We start from the raw sequence: 16,707 nt of genomic DNA, 5'->3' as shown, positions 1-16,707 counted from the left end.
TTCAGACATGCAATGTTCACAAGATTTTGTTAGCGCGGACTGGAGACAATTCGTTACTATTCCTCTCTTAACGAGTTTCGAATGAGCATTTTCGAAGGGAAGTAGGCCTTTCTTTGACCTCGGACTGAATTTCCAGCAGGTTCTTTCAGAACTGAGCAGCAGGCTTAAGTCCAGAAATTGAAGCCTGTTGTGTTCTGGCAGCTCCCACGTGAAGTTAAGACCTGCGCCATGTTTTGTGAAAATATCTACAATGTTCTTCGCAACACCTTCTATCTCTTCGCTGCATACATCTTTTAGAATTACAAGGAAGTTGTCTACATACCTATGAATTTCTACCACGCGTGAGCCCTGAATGTGAGTTTGAATGCGCATTCCTATGACTGACAAGAAAATATCGCAAAGAACCGAAGCAACTGACGACCCAATGCAAATACCGCGTTTTTGAATAAAGAAGTTCTCTTCAAACTTTATAGCTGTTGATTTCAGGTAGAATTCTAACAAGTCTAAGAAGTCCTCACTGCGTATTCCTGCTGCGTTCTGGAATTCAGTTTCTCCGAAGTCTGATATCTTTTCCTTTAAAGCGCTTAGTAATTCCTGATGCGGAACAGAATAATACAGCTCTTCAATGTCAATGGAAAATCCAGTGTACAGACCTGGAGGCAAACCTCCTAAACACTTTACAACGTCCGATGAACTTCTAACTAGAAAAGGATCCCCGCTCACCAACACATGAAGATGCTTTTGTAGGTATCTTGCGACCAGGCGTTGCCACGTACCATTTTCGGAGACAATGGCTCGAAGAGGTGCTCCATCCTTGTGTGTCTTGATCGTGAAGAAAACTTCAAGAGATCCCGTCGGCTGCTTCTTTGCTTGTTTTTCGACACTATCTAGGTTTAGTCCTTCCAGGATTTTCAGTGCCTTTCTTTTTTGTTTCTGGGGATCTGTTTCTACATTGGGCCCCTTTCTATCTGGAACTTTCCGCACTGATCCGGCCTTAGCTTGTGCAAACCTGATTGCTATATCTACCTTTCAGTCAAGAGTTTTTTTGTATTGCATCAAGCATCGAATTGTTCCACTCGAAGTGCAAGCCCTTTTTGGGTTCCTTCAGCCGTCGTGGGGTCATTGCAGAAGGGTCTGCAAAATATTGAAATCTGAGTATTGGAGGCAAGTTAGGCTGCTTCATGACTGGCTCCAGGTTCTTGTGTTGATTGGACGGGATCCATCCAAAGAAGCGAGACGGTTGGAAGCATTTAAGAAGCAGGCGGCAACGTCAACTGAATTTCTATGGCAAAGAGCCCTCATGAGTTTCGGGAAAAGACAAAAAGAGCCAACAGGTGAAGGTAGTCAGGTTAAGGTCTTCGGTGAAACAGATCTTCCGCCGGATATCAAGAAGCTGTTGGACAAGGGGCCAAAGTACAGTTTCACACCTTCCGTTCGCCGTCAGGAAATGCTAGCCATGGTACGCAGGATTGCGGACCGTAGTGGGGAGCGCAGCAGAGACGCCGCGTTGTCGGATGGTGTGGCCTGCCTAAAGCGAAATGTAGGGTCTTTTCCGTCGTCAAAGCCCCCTCTCGGAAAAATTTGCAGGGTCATCGAGGAACGCAACCTTATGGTTCTTCTTGATGATAAAGAAGGTGGGTTCTCGGTGCTTTCGAAACCCTTGTTCAAAGAAAAGGCTGGCATCGCAATCGGCAAGAATTTCAAGCAAGTTGATTTCAATCCCCAGAAACAAAAAAGAAAGGCACTGAAAATCCTGGAAGGACTAAACCTAGATAGTGTCGAAAAACAAGCAAAGAAGCAGCCGACGGGATCTCTTGAAGTTTTCTTCACGATCAAGACACACAAGGATGGAGCACCTCTTCGAGCCATTGTCTCCGAAAATGGTACGTGGCAACGCCTGGTCGCAAGATACCTACAAAAGCATCTTCATATGATGGTGAACGGGGATCCTTTTCTAGTTAGAAGTTCATCGGACGTTGTAAAGTGTTTAGGAGGTTTGCCTCCAGGTCTGTACACTGGATTTTCCATTGACATTGAAGAGCTGTATTATTCTGTTCCGCATCAGGAATTACTAAGCGCTTTAAAGGAAAAGATATCAGACTTCGGAGAAACTGAATTCCAGAACGCAGCAGGAATACGCAGTGAGGACTTCTTAGACTTGTTAGAATTCTACCTGAAATCAACAGCTATAAAGTTTGAAGAGAACTTCTTTGTTCAAAAACGCGGTATTTGCATTGGGTCGTCAGTTGCTCCGGTTCTTTGCGATATTTTCTTGTCAGTCATAGGAATGCGCATTCAAACTCACATTCAGGGCTCACGCGTGGTAGAAATTCATAGGTATGTAGACGACTTCCTTGTAATTCTAAAAGATGTATGCAGCGAAGAGATAGAAGGTGTTGCGAAGAACATTGTAGATATTTTCACAAAACATGGCGCAGGTCTTAACTTCACGTGGGAGCTGCCAGAACACAACAGGCTTCAATTTCTGGACTTAAGCCTGCTGTTCAGTTCTGAAAGAACCTGCTGGAAATTCAGTCCGAGGTCAAAGAAAGGCCTACTTCCCTTCGAAAGTGCTCATATGAAACTCGTTAAGAGAGGAATAGTAACGAATTGTCTCCAGTCCGCGCTAACAAAATCTTGTGAACATTGCATGTCTGAAAGCTTCAAAGATCAGGCAACACGTTTGAGGAGCGCAGGGTACCCGTCTTTCCTGGTATCTGAGGTGTCCGAGTCGTTGCTTCAAAAGATTAAGCGTTCTGACGGGGGAAAAGAACGGGAGAATCAAAAGAAGCAGGTACAAGTGATTCCCTACATTCATAGAATATCACACAATATCAAGAGGGTGGCATCAAAACACGATGTTCAGGTAGTATTCTCAGCACCTTGTAAGTTGTCGAAATTGTGCAGCATGATCAATCGGCAAGGGTTACCCCAGTGCACGACTAAGCACAAAAACAGGTTCACAGAATGTGTCGCAAATGTCGTTTACGACATTCCCCTCAGCTGTGGCCGCCGGTACATAGGGCAAACGGGCAGATGTTTTAATGAGCGAGCAAAAGAGCACAACCTTAATGTACGCAATAACGCTGGTGGCTTCCTAGCTGAGCACTGCAAGCGTTGCGGCTGCACACCAAATTTCAACAGTACAAAGTTTCTGAAAAGAGCCAAAGACAGGACAGAACGAGAACTTGTTGAAGCGTTTTTTATTAGGAAAGCTGCCGATCAATGTGTAAGCACGCCTTCAGTCACATTAACGGACGCTGAGGTTGACTTTTTAGATGGTTTTGTGTGACGTGTCCTTTCGCTCTCACCTGCTTTTCCGTGTTTTTGTTGGTCATTTGTTCATCTTTACACTTGTTATCCATGACACAAATGAGGTAAATAATTCGTTTTCACAGTGCGTGGTTGTCACCCCGGCGCCGGGTTGTTTTTGAATTATCTTGATCCGTTCACAGTTAATTGTATTGATTTTGTTTGCTTTTGGTTTTGTATTGCTCGTTTTTTTCGGTAAGAGCGCAAGCAGTCTGTTGGTTTCACTACCTGACGCCGATTTCTGATCTCTAGGTTGTCATTGAGTGTTTCATCCTCTCATGCTTTTCCGTGGTTGTTGGTCATTGTTCTTTTAGATGCCTACTTCACTCGTCACCAGGAGAAGATTTCACGCTGTGCGTGTGTTCGGCTTGATTTTTGTTGGCGCGTTTTTTGGAATGTGTAATTCTTTGCGCTGTCTTGTCATTAAAAAAATTAGTTCGCTTGTGTGATATAGGTGCGCATAAACGGTGGCTTTTCGTCTTGTTATAGGCATGTGATATTTTTTGCTTACTGCATCATTAAGTCCTTTATCGTTTTATCGTCGTTCATCTGCTTCTGTGTGATGGTTGATACAGGCTGGGTTTGTGCATACAAAAAGGCCTGTCGAAGTGCAAATAAACTCAGTTGTAAGTCGGCGCTCGTCTGTGTTTTATGTGTCTCCTGTCTTCGTCCAAGTCGCGCTGCATTTATCCGAGCGTGGTTTTACATATTTTGTTACAGATTAGTTGAAAATAACATGTTCATAAGCATTAAAGGGCCCCTCACCAGGTTTGACAATTTTGAGCTGACGAGCGCAATGCATGCACTGAGCGTTCACGATTACGTCTGCCAAAATTTGCTACGCTACGCGCCGCGGAAATGGGTCAAATTTCAAGCTGAACGCTGCTTGCCCTTCCTCTCGCGGGCGCGCGCCCAGAGAATGAGGGGATGACGTACATGAGAGAATGGCCCTACGTAGATGGTAGTGGTGTGACGTCGCTCCTCTACGTAGACGACTGTGCTCTGACGTCGCTAACAGTAGCACGTGACACTGCGATAATTATTTGACACGACGTGTAGTTGGTGTAATTTGTTGCTTGAATGCATCAATAAAACTTGAGAGAAATAATGAGACACACAAAGGGAATGTGTGCGTTTTCTGTTTTAATTTTTGCTGCGAATCGCAGCGAGATTCGAGACTAATCTACCTCCGTTTCGCACGCGTTCGTGTTCTCGCGCTTTGCGCATCGTGCAGACGCCACCATTTACAACGAAACTAATTTTCTACCGCGTTCCAGCGCTCATTAGGCTCATTTATCCTCCCGCGTCTAACTAGACGTTCATGCGGCACACCGCTAGTCTCGCGTCCGTAAAAATATTGCAGCTTTCGTGCTCACTAATAGGTTGAAAAGCCAAGTGATTGGCGAGGGTGCATTCGGCATAGCTTGCAGAGATTAAACTCAAAGAACGCCGCCACAACACCGCTCGCGTCTCAGGGGCTCGGGCTGGTTCGGGCACGTCATGCGCTCGTGACATTTTTGTGCGCATGACGTGTTCATGCGTATGCGTTATGTGATCCTCCTGCTCGCGTGCCGAAGAGGGCAGGGAAGGGATTTGGCTTGCGAAGGCTACGCGGGGCGATCGGCAAGGGTTTGCAGCTCACCTCCTCGCATCATGGTTTCGCGCCGCTACAAATTATTGTTTTTCTCAGCTTCTAACCGACCGATTAGAAATATTCTTGTGGCATAATGCTCTTAATTGGGCTCGCAACAACTTGCAATGTCTAACTAAAATTCGTTAGGTCACCTGGTGAGGGGCCCTTTAATAAACACGGCATGAGATATAATGCACTCTCAGTCGCAAGAGTTTGCGGAATCTGCAGCGCGTGGCGGAGCGGCGGAAAACTAAAGTTTCTGGATATTTTTGGGAAAGTACCGTCTTTCTTTTAACCGAGCCGCGTCACCGAGCAGCCTCCTATCCCGCCTTCCACCTGCCCGCGTCACGGGCCGTCGCCTGGGAAACGCGCGCGAACCTCTTTCTTTTTTCTTATGTTCTCATTTTTCGCGGCACCTGGCTCTCGCCACTATCCTATCAAGAATGCCATGTCAGACTGATAAAGAACGTGCTTTGATGACTTGGAATTATAATGGGCGCACAGCGATAGTGATAAGGGGGCACGCGGGATAGATGTGCGGCAGGAATGCTCCCCAAATACTCAGTTTTAGATGCGAAGCATCTTATGGCTGCGTTCAAACCGGTGGTGGTGGTGTGCGGGGTGACCATCCTTACTGCGCATACGCAAACCCTCCCCATACACCCCTCACCACTCCTCCTCCCCCTCTACCTCTGCACTCCATCTTTCCCCTTCCCCATCTTCCCATTTCCTCCTCTCCACTGCCCCTCCCACTCCCCCTCAGAATAGGGCTCGACATGCCGAAACGCTGCTTTGCATCGCCTCATGGTCCCTTTTTTTTTCAGAACGATATTGCGACGTGTCGTGTATCAGTAGAATTTCAGCCCCCGTGCACTCCGACACTCGAAGGTGTGCTATTTATTCATGGGGCATTCGTCATGCCAGGATGCTGCGTGTATCAGTGCTCCAGCCGGCGGGAAAATGGCTTCACGTTGTTCAACATCCCGCGAGAAAAAATGGATGGTGCAGGCAGAAAAAAAGTGGATTCCCAACATCGGCCGAAAGCACCTCGTCCCGACCGAGAATACTACGCTGCCTGAGCTACTGTGTATTTATTTGTACTTCAACTACCGTGTATACTTGAAGCTTGTTGCAAGTTCATGAAAACGCGGAAAATCTTGCTTATTTCGCTTGTCATTTCATGGCGTCGCCCTGTGCGTTGTAGTAAATATTGCTGTTCAGCTTCGTAATCTCCATGTGGATTTCTCGAGAGAGTGCTTGCAACTTTGACGCTTGTTTTGTCGTTGACTAACAGGTTTTCGGCCTGGAGTAGAATAACAAACGTGATTTTTTATGCAAGAAGAAGAAGAAGGGTCATGAAGGCGCGAACCCCAGACAGTTTGTGTCAAGCGTGGAGGTGTGGCAAATAGATAAGTTGCATGGTAGAGGATAATAGTATTAGTAGAAGTTTTAGTGTAATTCTAGTAGTACTTTACATAATATTAAAAATAACTGTATATAAATAGACCATGTAATAATTACTGTGACCGAAGATGAGCGATACAAGTGACTGTGATCAGAAATGAATAAGCAAAGTTCAGAATAATTAGCAATGACTTAGCCAGCAAGAATGAATAAGATTGCTTCCTCCAAAGAGAAAATTACTGAAAATAGCCAGGCGCAATTGAGAATGGCTAAAAAGGACTAAACACAATGAGAAAAGTAATAAATGTATCGGCAAAACTGTGACTGTGACGGAGAATGACCCAGTTAAGCTTGAGGATAAAGCGGAATGGTAGGGATGGATGATTGCCGACGAAGGTGTTGCGGGGTCTCTCGTTGGTGTCGTCCCGGAACCCCGTGCGCCCATCTAACCTCACCGACGGGCGGCGCCACCAGCGCCAAGCCTACGTCACCCCCGTCGCGCGAACACAACGCCATCCTCTCGTCGGCGGCGAATCCGCGCGAGACGCGCCATGCGGCGCAAGCGACCCTACAGGGGTGATGCACCCCCACAGTGTAACATTCTAGAAAAACAGATATGAAAAAGACCTCCCTCTGCCTCGAAAAATCGTGGAATATAAATGTCCTAACAGCTATTGATAGATATTGCCGGAAGCATAGGCGATCATCTGGTCACTTGTTCGCTTAAATTGTATCGTTGGCCACATGTGCGCATAATGATATTGTTTGTTATCGCAGCTGCATTTTGCTACGGATTATTCCGAGACGCTGATACTGAAACTTTACGGGAAGAAGGAATTCAAGCCTAATGCTGTTCCGACCATTTTTTCTCACCGGAGAGCGCTTAATTATAGGAAGCCTATTGTGAAAAAGATGCCACTCCCAAACATAAATGGTCAGGGACATGTCTTGAATGTTTTGTAGAATGAACACAAAACACTATTTAAAACATTTACTCATGGTATAGATCATGAGTAAATAGCCAGCTGTGTAGTAATTACCCGCTACGATTTTGAAGGATGAAGTTTTTTCACGTTGCCTATGCATTATATTTTTTTCTTGCAGTACACTGTCACAGCTGTAATGCCTGCCAAGCCACCCTCTAATGCTCTTCTGAGCCACAGCGTTTCCGCACATACCTAAACAAGTGCTGCAGGCTTTCACGAGTCTGAGCTTTGTATTTCAGTGCCCATAGAAGAAGGCACCTCAAGTCATAATATCAGTGGTGAGTAGAGCATCACTGAAGTTAAGCTGAACTTCAGCACACCACATGCATGTATCAGATTTCAGGACCCCTTGGATTTTGCACTTCACCGCCAATGTAAGACACCTGCGTAAATGATACTAGTGCCCAGCAGTGCACATCTGGCAATGAGTAAAGCGCCGGAGCGCTGCATGTCTTTGCACTGCTTGCTATCATACTTTTCACGCAGGTATCATAAAAACCACACATTTCAATGCGGGCAGCATTATGTCTTCAACGCATTCTTTCGTGTCTCCGGAAACTGCTCGTAAGAGACCTTGCACTTCTCCACAAGCATGGCCTTAATTCTCATGGTGGTCCACCCATTGGTAGCTAGTCACTTAAAATCCTTGCAGTGGTACCGATAGAGCGGATCACGAGCTCGTCATTTAAGCAGTGCGTGCCTTCCTCTTTGCAGTCCCCACCATGGAAGAGCCCAAGTTTCAAGAGTCCGGGGAGCAGCCACCCTATCCTGGAGGTGAATATTACGTTTCCTAAGATATGTTTGTTGACGTTGTCTGATACGTTCGTGCAGATCCGCCAACAGCCACGCAACCAGCTGTAAGCAGCATGGCGACTTCAGGGGCTCCGGCTTCGGACGTTGCATATGCTGGTGAGTTGCTGCGCGTTTAACAGCACACCAGGCTCTGTTAGATCGCATATTCGAGCTGGAGCCCCTTCATGAAGAATCAAAGAGAAAGGTTGCTGTTACTAAGAGGAAATATCTTAAAAGTGAGCAAAAAAGGAAGAGCTGCAGTAAAAAATTGCACATCTCTTCAGCGACGACCAAATGAGGTCCCTAGAGCGGTTTTCAGCGCAGCGAACGCGCTGGGAGGCCAACACACTGGTGAAAGCACTCAAGCTTCGTCTGTCCTGCGGGTCTCAAGGGTACTCTTTACTGCGAGATAGTGGCTTTCTGTTTCCGGCCGACCATACACTCTAACGTCATCTAGAGAGCTTCAAGTTTCGGCGTGGGCTTCTTCAAGACATACTCGAACCTCTAAGGGAGAAGGTACGCTTAAGAATGCTCTTGTAGCGTTAGCTACACTTGCCTAGCCGGAGCCGATTTCGCGTGGATCCTCATGAGCCGTGCTGCGCATGCGCGCGGATCAGTGATGTCACACAGCTGGCTCACCGGGGCCGGCATCTCACGCGCCCTTCGCCACTGCCGCGCACGGCTCGCCACTGCTGGTCTGCGCATTCGGGAGGAGTGGCGTCGTAGCCGCGACAGACACACTGGCGCCGGCGCGCGCGCAGCTATTCGCCTTCGCTGTGAAGTCGCCGCCTGACACTGCGCTGGAGCCGCTTGATAGCGCCTCTGACTGGCGTTTGCAGGTGGGTAACGCCATGGAGAAGGAGAGCGCAAATGCTGCTCAACGGCGCAGAAGAGCCGAGAAGCTTATCTCATCGGGTTCCGAAGTAGTTGCCTGGCAATTAGCGGTTCAGCGCAAGAAGAATGAGCAGGCGAAGGCTAATCCTAGACAATCTGGAAAGCTGAGAATTATCAGCTGATCCTTTGCTAACGCTACGTGTATCCTGGCATAGCCGAGCTAAGCCACTGCGAATTTTTTTATACCTAAAAAACATTGCAGGAATGAATTCGGTGCTATGAATAGGCAATAGCGTTAATCATTTTGTCAATTACAATAAGAGCTTCTGCACCCTCAAGCTACTTTTTGTCATTATGCTACGTTACTTTCATTCATTTCAGAGTATTATGCATAAATAATTCTGATTTGGTGATTAGCATCAACTTTTACCAACGTTAGCTGCTAGGCTCGTTATTCGTCCGTAATTTTGATGAATCAACACAAAGATCACATAGAGTAGACACAAGGAGGATATCAGCGTTTGCGTTCGTGCCCTTGTCCTAGCGTCTACGGCGTTGTGCTCTTTCCTCCGTTTCCCGAAAATGATGTTAGCACTACTTAGGTACGTATATATAGATGTGTTTATGGCGAATTTTGTATCTATTCTGAGGATTGGTTACGTCATTTTCCCCTAGGTGAAACTCATGAAGCCTCATGAACGCCACGCCACAATAATGATCGACGAAATGCAACTTACACCAGGGCTTGTTTACGATCATTCATGACGGTGTGTTCTCGGCCCTCCTACACTGCCTCTAGCTGATGGTTCTCTGCCTGAAGATACCTTAGCTACTCACGGCTTAGTGTTCATGTTGGGTGGACTGTCAGCCAGATGGAAGCAAACTATTGCGTATCATTTAACGGGTAATTCATTCAGTGCTCTAGCTATGACGGAAGAGATCATTCACGTCATAACGGCATGCGAGTCACTTGGGTTGAAAATTCATGCAGTGACTTCAGACATGGGGGTGGGAACCTGGCGCTCTGGAAGCTTTTCGGTATTCACGTTGGAAGACACAGCAGGCCACAAACGAGTTGCGTTCACCCCTGTGGGTCTGAACGGAAACTGTTTTTTTGCTGATGTGCCACATTTCCTCAAGAGTTTGAGAAACAACTTTACGAAAGGTCAGCTAATTTATCTTCCGGATGATGTAGTCCAGAAACTGACTTACCGACAATTATTGTAATGCTTGAATTAACAAAGATTCTCGTTCAACGTGACGCTAAATCTGAGCTGAAACTAGCCCCTCACCTAAATTCGGCATGTTTAGATTCTAGTCACTATGAGAAAATGAAAGTCACCATGACCTACAGTTTTTTTTTACAACGACACATCAGCTGGTTGGCACCTTTTGGTAGAGAAGGGCCTCATATCGAAGAATGCGCTTTCGACGGCTTAGTTTGTAGCAGCGATGTTTCGCTGGTTTCGCTTACTTACAACAACGACTACCAATCTCGCGTTTAGCAGCGCAGTTGAAGGAGCCTATGAAGACAGCGTATCATTTCTGAATGAGACAGTGGAGTTGTTTTCTAAAATTTCTGTTGGTGCGCAGACAAAACTGATATGGAAGCCTGTTCGAACAGGCATATTTTGTCGACATTCTCTGCTCTCGAAGTGCAAGAGATGCTACTCAATAAATACGAGTTCCAGTACGTTTTAATGAGTAGGCTTAGTCAAGGTGTACTTGAGAACTTGTTTTCAACTTTGCGTGCGAAAAAGCCCATTCCACGCCTCTATGAATTCAAGTGCATCCTTAGGAGCGCGACATTAGCGCAATTTCTAAAGCCGAGTACTCATAGTAGTTACTCAGACGACGAAGGCTTCTGGCTCGTAGGCTTGAGTGCCGGAAATGAACAGAGTGGGGGGGGGGGGCGGGGGACAGTGTTACTGCTGCTTTTAACATTCTAGACAAAGAAAGAGAGGAGTCTCTATTCTACCTAGCAGGGTACGTTGTATCGAAAATAACAAAGATACCTAACTGCGAACACTGCAAGGCTTCTCTAGCCTCTAGTCCGTCTAGCTGCAGGCTAATTCAGAGGAAGAACTATTCGACGTCGCACCTGTCGCTCACCAGCCCCTCTACAGGTGTGATCAAAGTCACAAAAGTTGCAGAGAACTTTTTTCTGTGCAAACAAGGAGGCGCTGTGATCCAACCTAGTGAGTTTACCCGCAGTTGAAGCGATGAAACTTCAGAGTGTTTGCGTGCAAACATTTTTCCCTTCTTGCCATAGCATATTGCCAGAAGTCGTTCGTATGTTCTTGAGAGTACGAATGCAAGTTTCAATCCGTACAGATGCTTCTAAGATCGCACTTAATGCAGCATAGAGCAAGTGCTGAAGCAAGAGTACTGGTATGTGTGCCGCGGTATCCGGACTACGGTAGACTACAGTAAAACCTCGGTGATATGAATCTCGCGGGGTTACCAAAAACATTCGCATCATCCGAAATTCGTATCACCAGAAAACATGGAAAATCAGTATGCGACAAAAGGAAGTTGGCATACGCTTTGATTTAGTGTTCTTCAGGGCCGCAGCGACGTCATGAACAGCTCTGAATGATTGCCAGTAAAGCTTTTAGACGCCAGCGATCATACTTGTACTCGCAAATATACGTGCACGCGCGCCTGTGTAATTAATGAACCAGATCTGTTGTACCCGTGACCGCTAGTAGCCTCTTCCTAACCTTACTACGCTTTTCTGCATGACGCCAGAGTACTGCAGTGAAAGTGATTTAGGAAGCGCTTTGCACACGATAGATAGAGGCCAAGCTCTTTCGCCAAGACCCTCCGCTTCGTCTCTTGGGATCTTCGTCCACCTTTAATGGGACTTCATGACGGACCCGCAGCCCAAGTTTCAGTCTTGTTTCATAGAACGTCTGATTGCGGGGACATGGCTTGCATCGACGTGACAGGCACGTGTTAACAGAGTACAAATACGCTGCTGCCTCAAGCACAGGAGCACGAGTCAATGCATCGGGAAAAAAAAAGCGCGACGTCCACGTCATCTGTAACCTAAACGCGAAGGTGCCTAAAGGCCTCCAAGATTCGCGCGCACTATCTCGGAGGCAACAATGCACCATTCATGGTCGCGCAGCGCGCATGCTCGCGCCCGCGCGTGACTGCCAGGTCTTCCGCGACAGCGCGAGCAGCACCTGTTCATACCTGTGCGCAAGCGTACGTTCGTATCAAACGTCGCAGGGTGCAAATCGGTTCGCAACAACCGTACTCCAATACATTGCAGGATAATGGGCCTTGGCCGGGACCACAGAAAAATTCGTATCACCCCGAAATTCGTACGAGCTGTGATCGTATCACCGAGGTTTTACTGTATTTGAATCCTTCCTAATGATGCTGATGCGCATGGTTGTAAGGCAGCGTGTTTCCTTAAGCTGGGGCTCTGAAAGTATCTTGCAACCACGTTTCACCAAGCATTTTTCATTTCACCTTGTTTATGTCGTCTTTTGCTTCAATGTATGTTTCTCGTGCGAAGCTTCAGGAGGCACATGAAATAAAAACTGCACCTGAGCAGTCTGAATTATTTTATTGCTTTGAAGTGATCGATTGCTCATGGCCCTTAACCTGAATGAAAATTTCTTTTGTCAGCGCTGGATATTCTCTACTACTACGTCAACAAACTAGCAAAATATTAAAACATTGCAGCTCTCTCGATCGCCGGTGCTGTCATTGTTTTCTGGTCCTACTATCTGTTTTACATGTCAATTGCAAGAGAAATGGCTCTTGGGTAAATCAGTAAGACAATAGTTTGAAAAAATGTACCAGAAAATCCGCAAAAGAGGATCAGAAAGTTGTAAGTGGATATTCAAACATTTGTTAATATATCTACATGCATCTTTTTAAACCAATGATAGCCTTCGCTGCACCGTCGCGACATCACAACGCTAGCGCTCTTGTCACATCAAGTGTCCTAGAAGGAAGGAGTCAGAGAAATGCCAGAGAAAGGCGCTGCTGCTGACGCCGCGGACACCGAGACCGAAATTACACCATTTCCCTTTAGCGGGAAATGGTGTAATTTTGAAAAAAGCAAATTTTGAAAAATCGCGAAGCCGTGACGAAAAAGTTGCCCTGTGTGGCGGCCATTTCTTGTTTTCATAAATACAGGTTTTCTTTATTTCATAAAAATTAAAATCGTGCTTCTAAATAAAATACGCCATGCCTGCGCAGAATGCCCAGCACCGACGCAGTGCAAGCTGGCGAAGCGGCCCTCACAGAGACTGCGGTAAACTCTCTCAGGGCGCCTACTGCAAGTACACTTGCGAGGTAATCCATTCTTCAATAAATATTCACATTTCGCCAAGTACTCACTGCGTTTTTCTATGCCAATATGCGCAGCTGCTTGTCTATACACATTGTTCACGCTGTGGTCGGTGTTGACGAGGATGATGATGAATTATGGCTGCGGCATTTGTATAATGGGTTGCCAGCATTAAACAATCCGCTAGATAGGCGATTGCCATTATGTGACGCCTTGGGTGATTTTACTCTTTTGCCACGGAATGCTGAATCTGTTAATGCGTTTCCTCAACATACACGACGCTTGTAAAGGCTTCTTTTCAGATTCGAGCACTGGCGTGGCTTTGTGGTATAGCACTGTAGTAGGTTCGTGGCCCTCAGACACAGAGTCAGCGGCAAGAAAACATTTATAGACCGCGCTCATCAAAAGATAAATACACACACATACACTTGCTGGGCAACAGAATACACAATTGCTCTTCCTCTAAGCATCAGTCCATGCAGTCCTGTACACCTACGCTAGCATCCGCGCGTCCTGCGTAATACGGAGGCCGTGGTTCTGTGGACGTCACTCACGGTACCGACACCGCGTAGTTGACGCACGCTAGCAGCAGGAGAGGCACGATGAGCCGTCGAAGTGGCAGAACCAGATCCTGAGCTCCTCGCTCATTTCCGCACCGGACCACGATGCACCCGGAGTAGCGTCGAGTCCACTCAGCAGTCGGTATTGCCAGACCGGAACGTACGCGGCACCAGGACCACGCCCTCAGCAGTCGGTTGTACCGAACCCTAGCAGCCTCAGCACCATGGCCCGACTCGGTAGCTGGTTGGTCTCGGCACACCATCTGGCACGCGATCAGTAGCTTGGCCTGGCCCACTCGCACGTCCACCGGAGGAGCACGCCGCAAGGCCTAGTCTGGGACACCCGTTTGCCGCTGGAAACGGCAGGCTCGTCCCGGCTGGTCTGATGGCCCCAGCTCGCGGATCTTACGTGCTGCTTCTTGCTCGCTCACCACGCGCGCTCTGCCCGACTGAGTGCGCGTGTGAGAGGCCAACGTGAAGTTCAGGCGCTTCACGTTGGCCTCTAGCACGCGCACTCCGTCGTCGTCTTCGGTTTCGTTTTCCTTTGCAGAAAATAGTCTCCTACTGCAAGCACTTACTTTCCACGCGGAAAGCATCGGCTCGAGCACGCCTCAAACCCCGGTTTTCCTTACTCAGTATGCGCGAAAACTACGGCACTAAAATCGGCTGTTGTTGTGGCAGCTTGGCACTAGTGGTGCCAAGCCTGAAAGAAGAGCGCAGCTGGGTGGCCTTCCTTGTTTCTCTTAATTTTTTCTTTCTATCTTTTTTTGCATGTTCCTTTCTTTCTACTTCTTTTTGTTTTCTCGCTCTACCTTTATCTCTTGCAATCCACTTCATTCTCTGTTTCACTTTCTGCCTTAATCTCTGTTTTTTTTCATTTTTCGTGTCTGTTTTTTTCTTTGTATCTCTCTCTCTCTGCTTCTTTCTGTCTTGCTCTATGTTCTATCTTTTTATGCCTTTATTGCCTTTCTCTGTATTTTATTCATCCCTTTTCTTTCCATCACTTTCTTTATCTCCTTTCGCGTGTTCGTTTGACACTCGTACCTGCTCTACACGGTTGTGGGGCTTGCCGAATTCCTGTGGCGTGTACCTACCTCAGAAGTTTTGCACGACGGAGCGCAAGTTACCGACAGCCTAAAATGCTTCGCTCTTAAAAAAGTTATGTTCAAGTTCAACTAACTTTGAGTCGAGAAGGCTCCTTAAACGGCGCACCTGATGGCATCAGGCGTCAGGGCTCGTTCCCTACTCTTTCGCTAACGCTCGGCGAGCTCTTCCTCCTCTCTCACAAGTACTAGACCAGTACCACTTGTGCTCGAGCGGGCGATATTATTGGTCGACTCCTTTCACCGGCACAGCCAATCGCGCTCCTGCTCTCTCCTATTCTCCACGCCGGCTGCTCCGCTCCCGCGATGGCTTCACCATTGCTCGCTTCTCCACCCTCTCCACTTCGCTGCCCTTTCTCTACCAGGCTGAACTAGGCTTTCCTCTCACCCACTTAGCTCTACACATGCTCTCTCTCCCTCTCCTCAGGCTTCGCTCTCGCAGTTGGGTTAGAAAGTGCGGAGGACGGATCCCCAGGGAAAATACTTAAGTACTGCACTCTTGAAGGTTAGATATCTGCAGATTATGAATTCATGATGGCTGCTGTGAGGCCCGTAGCCAGGAATGTTTCTGGGGGGCCCACTCTGAAAACCTTGACAATTTGAGAAAAACACCCCCCCCCTCTCAGCTTTGGGCCTGGCTGCTGTATGTACACATTTCTTATTCTCGGAATACGCTTCTAATCGTAGAGGTTCGGGGTGAATAATTGAACAAAACTAACGTTCACATTCGCTGATTATGACCTGAGTGCCGGAAGTTCTGTGCAATGTTGTAATACAATAAAAGGCATGATGGGTTGACTGTTAGAAACACTTGGCGAAGTTTGAAGTTGGGACATTCACGCTAGAAGCGAGTGGTACGTCATAGTTAAGATTCAACCGCCGTAAAGAAGGCACTGAATCACATTAGGCCACATGAACTGAGATTTTGTTTGTAGACCAATAGATCTCGACTCTGCACTGGAGCAAAAGCTCCGTATTTATAGTTATTTTCTCTTTGATATAGAACACTTTGGTCCGCATGCACATACGTGTCAGAAAAACATGGGCACCGCGTACGAAAGAGTGCACTGTAAATAAAGGCTATATTTTATTGTCTGAGACAACATATAAAAAATGCTTTCAAAAGCACCAACAATAGATGTTATATTCCTCGGATACTTTCATGGTACATATTTCATGGCAAATTGTGGCCCCTAGGCACACCTCTACAAGAAAAATCGCGCATATACGCATAAATGAAAAAACATACTCATGCCAAGGGGCTTGCCTACTTGGCATTGTCCACATGTGCCCTCCTATATAAACTGTGATACGGTAGCCGCGACTTCTACAGCTTCTGCCTGCTGCGTGGGTGGGGCAATATGCGCGCTAAACAATACGCTTTGCTGCCTACTTGCTCTGTGCGATGTTTCAAGGGGGATAGCAGCATGCCCTTCCTAAGCATACAATGCTTCGAAAATATCCTGCAGTTCGTAGTGCAGCCGTTGCGGTTTTTGTAGATGTGGATATGAGAATTGAGGTCTGCTTTCCTAGTAATTTCTACCGCTAAAGATGTGACGGCGAAGCTCAGCTGCTCGATGAGTGAGTACGCTCATGGCGCGAGAGATTCGCCCTTAGTGCAAATGCCTTGCCGCATATGTCGCACCTATGAGGTCTCTCGCCGGTGTGGTTGAGAACATGCGCTTGCAGCGTGCCGCTCTGCGCGAATGCAGCTGGACACAGGTGGCAGAGGTACGGCTTCTCGCCCGCATGCTTGCGCGTGTGCTTTATT

Source organism: Rhipicephalus sanguineus, chromosome 7, assembly GCF_013339695.2.
Source record: "Rhipicephalus sanguineus isolate Rsan-2018 chromosome 7, BIME_Rsan_1.4, whole genome shotgun sequence".
Lineage (NCBI taxonomy): Eukaryota > Metazoa > Arthropoda > Arachnida > Ixodida > Ixodidae > Rhipicephalus > Rhipicephalus sanguineus.
This window is presented reverse-complemented; position numbering follows the sequence as displayed.